The 5,483-nt window shown below is 42.4% G+C and overlaps 1 pseudogene; it reads right to left on the bottom strand.

The window, feature by feature from the left end:
- Positions 1 to 273: 273 nt before the first annotated feature.
- Positions 274 to 4,954, bottom strand: LOC134348707 (uncharacterized; annotated as a pseudogene).
- Positions 4,955 to 5,483: the final 529 nt, after the last annotated feature.

Here is a 5,483-nt window from a genome sequence, read left to right as displayed (position 1 = left end):
TTTAAAAGACATTTGGACAGGTCCATGGAGGGAAAGGTTTAGAGGTTAGTTAGTTAGTTAGTTAAGCCTGTCACCCTTAATGGGACATAGGCCACTAACAGCAGCTCGCCAGAGTCCTCTGTCTGGGCCAGTCTTTCAAGTTGTCTCCAGGTGCAGCCTATTTTCTTGGTGTCAGCTTCAAGGACACAGCAGCAGATGTTTTTTAGCTGGCTTCTGTTCCCCTTTCCCTGAGGATTCCACATTAGCACCTGCCTGGTGATGTTGGTACTAGGCTCATGCTGCTTGTTGCGGTGTTCTCTGCCATAGGTCGGTGTTGCTGATGGCTTCTGGTCAGTGGCTCTGGAGGATTTTTCAGAGACAGCTATTAGTAACGGTCTTCGCTTTCTGAATGATGGTCTTTGTTGTCCTCTAAGTCTCCTCCCTGGACAGAAGAGCTGACTTCACATTGGAGCTGAACATTGTAGTTGATCTTAATGCGCTGTGACAGCTTTTCGGAGCACCAGATGTTCTTGAGCTGGATGAAGGCTGATTTAGCTTCACTGATCCTTCTCTTGACATCCTCATGGGTGCTGCCCTGCCTTTCAATGACACGACCTAGGTAGGTGAAGGCTTCTACCTCCTCAAGTGGACTTCCCTCAAGAGTGAATGGGTTGACGCAGGTTGAGTTGATCTTGAGGACTTTAGTTTTCCCTTTGTGGAAGTTAAGGCACATTTGTGCTGATGTGGTTGCCAGGTGTGTTGTTTTTTTCTGCATTTGCTTGTAGGTATGGGACAGGAGAAATATATCATCAGTGATCGAGGTCATCCAGTTGTTTCCAAAGGGTCCACTGGATCCCATTCCTTTTCTGTGCTGCAGATATTTTCATGATCAAGTCTATGACCAGAAGGAACAGGAAGGGGGACATCAAGCATCTTTATCTGACTCCTGCCTCCACCTGAAAGGTGTTGGTGAGCTGTCCGCCATAGTTGCCTCAGCAAGTCCCTCACTCATACAAATTCTTGATCAGTCTGATCAGCTTGCTTGGCACTCCGTAATGCTGCAGGATTTTCCACAGGGTATTTCTGTTTACACTGCTGAAGGCTTTTTCATAACTAATGAGGCTGGTGTACAGAGATATATTCCATTCAAGTGACTGCTCGAATATGATGTATAGTGTGGCCATTTGGTCAGTACATGTCCTGTTCTTGTGGAAGACTGCTTGTTCATCTTAGTTTAGTGTCGACAGCATCCTTCATTCTCTCTAGTATTATCCTGCAGCAAACAAGAGAAAATCTGCTGATGTGGGAAATCCAAGTAACAAACGCAAAGTACTGCAAGAACTCAGCAGGCCAGGCATCATCTATAGAAAAGAGTACAGTCAACGTTGACTGTACTCTTTTTCATAGATGCTGCCTGGTCTGCTGATTATCCTTTAGAAGACTTTTCCTGGAACCAGTTGACCAGAGTGCAATGCCTCTGCAGTTGAAGCAGTTGATAAGATCTCCCTCCTTTGGAATCTTGACAAGGTAGCCCTCTTTCCAGTCTCCTTCTTCCCAGATCTTCTGAAGGAGAGGATACAGCATTTCTACTATAGTGTCCAGGTCTGCCTTGAAAGGTGCTCCAGGAATGTTGTCTGGACCAGTTGCTTTACCATTCTTTAGTAACTTTACTGCTTTCCTGATCTCCTCTCTGGTAGGCTCCTCGAGGTCAGTATTGCCTGGAGGGAAGAGAGCTGGGTTTGGAGGTACGGGTCTGTTCATCAGATCCTCAGTGTTCAGCCCCCCTTTTCAGCTGCTGGTCTGTTCCCACTATGGCCTTTCGATCCCTGTCCTTGACTGGCCTCCCAGGCTTACTGTACTTGCAGGACACTTTCTTGGATGGTGTTGTGCAGCTTCCTCATGTTGCCAAACCCCGCTGCTTGTTCTGCTTCTTCTGCCAGGTCATCTATATAACTGTATTTGTCAGCTTTAAAGCTTTTCTTCACTGCCCTGTGACCCTCCGCATGTCCTTCCCATGTTTTCACCTTTTCTATTCTAGTCCTGCCATTATTCGTGACTGCTTTGTTTTGCTTCCTCACCTCAATCTTTTGTAACATTTCATCTGAGATCCATTCTTCCTGCTGGTTCCTTTTGGCACCTCGTACCTCAACACGTTGAGACTAGTGTCTCCTGAACTTTCTGCCATTTCTTGCGTAGATCTTCTTGCTTGCTTGTGCTGTGCTTGTAGCTCCTTGAACCTGCTTTTTTTAATATTTAATTTTTATTGAGTGTTCAAGTGATACATGAGAAAAAACAAAATATCTACCCTCCCCCCTCCCCTTAACCCTCCCCCCTGATATATACTCTTACCTAAATCAAAAGAAAAAAAAGGAACCGCCTGAGTATTGGAAGGTTTGCATGTGCTCCACGGGATAAAAATAAATTTAATATATATTTGTTACGTTCCCCCAAGGAACCAAGATCTTCATCATCAGAGCTATAAATAAGGGCTCTAAATATTCAAAAATATTACATATTTATCTCTTAAAATCTAAAACATTACTTAGCTTCTCAACTCACATAGTTCCCTGTTCTTCACCATGTTGCTATGTGTCTCCCTCCCAATCATCCTGGCAAAAAGAAAAAAAAGATAGATAAGATACAAAAAAAGAAAAAACAAAATACCCCCCGACCAATGTTGTGAATGAAAAGATACTCAACACTACCCCCCTCCATTGTGCAGGTCGTGGCTGTTGCCACTCTTGCACACACGAATAATGTAGCGATTGGACAGTGTTTCTTCCAGCTCCCCCATAACAAAGAAATATATATATATATATATATAAAAAAATTAATGTTATTATTCCAAGCTAATATTCCTCAAATTTTAACCTTTCTTCCCCTCCCTCATATAATTAATAATATATTTATATATTCATCCCCCTAAAAATTCAACAGGCATAATCCTTGATCCAGTCTTCATCTTCAATCCATCTCGCTCCCCTAAGTTTGTTCTTGTATCTGGTGAATATTCAAAGAATCTCGCACAAACTCCTTCGCTTTCCGGGAATCGTCAAAAAAATTTTTTTCTCCACCAGGCAAACAAATCTTCAAGGTTGCAGGATAACGCAATACAAATTGATAACCGTGATCCCATAGGAGTTTTTTCATTGGATTAAACTTCTTCCTTCTTTTCAAAAGTTCATAACTTATGTCAGGGTAGAAAAAAATTTTCTTCCCTTCTATCATCAGTGGCCCTTTTCTCTTTTTGGCAGCTTGCGCAGCCGCCTGTAGAATCCTTTCTTTGTCTTGAAATCTTAAGAATTTTATTAAAATTGATCGTGGATATTGGTCATCTTGTGGTTTTGGTCTTAGAGCTCTATGTACCCGTTCAATTTCAATTGATCGGTCTTCCTCTTTCATTTACAAGGTTTTTGGGATCCATCTTTGAAAAAATTCTATTGGATTATCTCTCTCTATACCTTCTTTAAGACCAACAATTTTAATGTTATTACATCTACTAAAATTTTCCAACACGTCCACTTTCTCCAAGAGTCGATTTCCTTCTGTGTTCCAGACAAGCACATTATTTTCTGTTCTTTCCACTCTATTGTTAATATGCTCGATTGTTCTTTCCATCTTCTGAAGTTTCTTATCCATTTTATCCTGTCTTTTCATAGCTTTATCATAGCACATCTTCACGTCTCTAAGCTCTGTTCTTAATTTTCTTAATTCAGCCGTTAATTGCAATAAAGCCTCTCTTAAGTCTCCATCGTCTCCTTTACTTCCAATCACTTCCAGTTCTTCCTGCTCTTCTTCATCTGTATTCTCTGCGATATCCAGTTCTGACTCTGAGTCACTTTCAGTTGCAGTGGCCGTCGGTTCTTGTAGTTTAAGTTGTGTCGATTTGCGCATGTGTACTTTTTTGCGCATGCGCAATTCCGGCATCTTCTTCCAAGAGACCGCTACCGCCGCCATTGCTCCCCATTCTTCTACGCCAGAGATAAAATGCGTCTCCTCCGAAGGAGATCCAACCTGAATCCGAGGCTCCATCGCTGCAGTAGGCCCTTTTTTCTTCCCAAGTCGCGACGACTTCACAACAACAGACTTCTTCTATTGCGGTTTACGAGGCATATTGTAGAGTAGCCTTACGAAGTTTATAAGTAGTTTTCAGAAAGTATTTATTAACTTTACTTTGTTTAAATGGTACTTTGCTGATTTTTTACAGGAGAGCTGGATTTACACGTCTCAATCCTACGTCATCACGTGACGCCCCCCCCCGAACCTGTTGATGAGGACCCATTTGAATGTTTCTTGGATCTCTCAAAAGGTGAACATTGAATCTCTGCCTCACTGATGCTGATTCCGTTTAATTCTTCTTCAGTTTGAGTTTTAACTTCACAACCAAGTTGTGATGATCAGATGTGACATCTGCTCCTCTCCTCATTCTGACATCTTGAAGTGATCCCCTGAATTTCTTGGATATACATATGTGGTTATTTGGTTCTCTGTTATGAGGTCAGGTGACAGCTGAATACTTTTGTGGAGAAAGATGCTGCCTCCGATGACCATGCGCACCTGTCGGTAAAGTGCTCTCCACTCACACTCATCATTGCCACTTAGTGTGTTCTCACCACGTCTTCATAGCCTGTGTTATTTGATCCTATGTTTGCATTGAAGTCTCCCAAAAGAATGTTAATATCTCTCTCAGGATATGTTTGTAGGATGTCTAAAGTCTTTTAGAGAAAGCGTCCTTGATTTCTTAGCAACACACACCAAATGCTGGAGGAATTCAGCAGGCCAGGCAGCATCTACGAAAATAGTACAGTCGACATCTTGGGCCGAAACCCTCCAGCATTTTGTGTGTGTTACTCGGATTTCCAACATCTGCAGATTTTCTCTTGTCCTTGGTTTCTTCATCACTGTTGTTAGTTAGCGTATAACACTGTATGACGCTCATATTGATCTTTTTCTTCTTTGTTGTAAAGGATGCCAAGATAATTCAAAGGATTCAAAGTACATTTAGTATCAAAGAATGTATAAGTTATAGAACCTTGAGATTCATCTGCTTACAGATGGTCACAAAGCAAGAAACACGAAAGAACCCAATTTTAAAAAAGGACCAAAACCCAACGTGCAGAGCAGGAGGAAATAAAAACAGAAATCATGGAAACAATAAAAGCAAGCAACAGCATTCCAAAACAAATTTAATCCACAGACACAAATCGCTGGGAAGCTCACAGACTCGAAGCACATCACAGCTGGAGCAGTCTCACAGCCTCAGACTCTGGGTGAAATGTCACGGAACAGAACTGGCTCGACCCTCGTCTTTGGTCTTGACACTCTACCTTTTCAGTACATCTGGCCTGGGGCTTAAATTGTCCAAGCACCGGGTCCTCCCCAGCACTCGGACCTAGGACTTGCCGCACCGATACACTCTGAGCCGCTTACGGCCTGTACTCAAAATTTCCAAATCAGTGCAGTGCTGAGATGGATCAGACCTCGTTCCTAGTATTTGAATTGAA

This window comes from Mobula hypostoma, chromosome 6, assembly GCF_963921235.1.
Source record: "Mobula hypostoma chromosome 6, sMobHyp1.1, whole genome shotgun sequence".
In the NCBI taxonomy this organism is placed as follows: domain Eukaryota; kingdom Metazoa; phylum Chordata; class Chondrichthyes; order Myliobatiformes; family Myliobatidae; genus Mobula; species Mobula hypostoma.
Note: the sequence above shows the minus strand (reverse complement) of the source record. Positions and strands in the feature narration are given on the sequence as shown.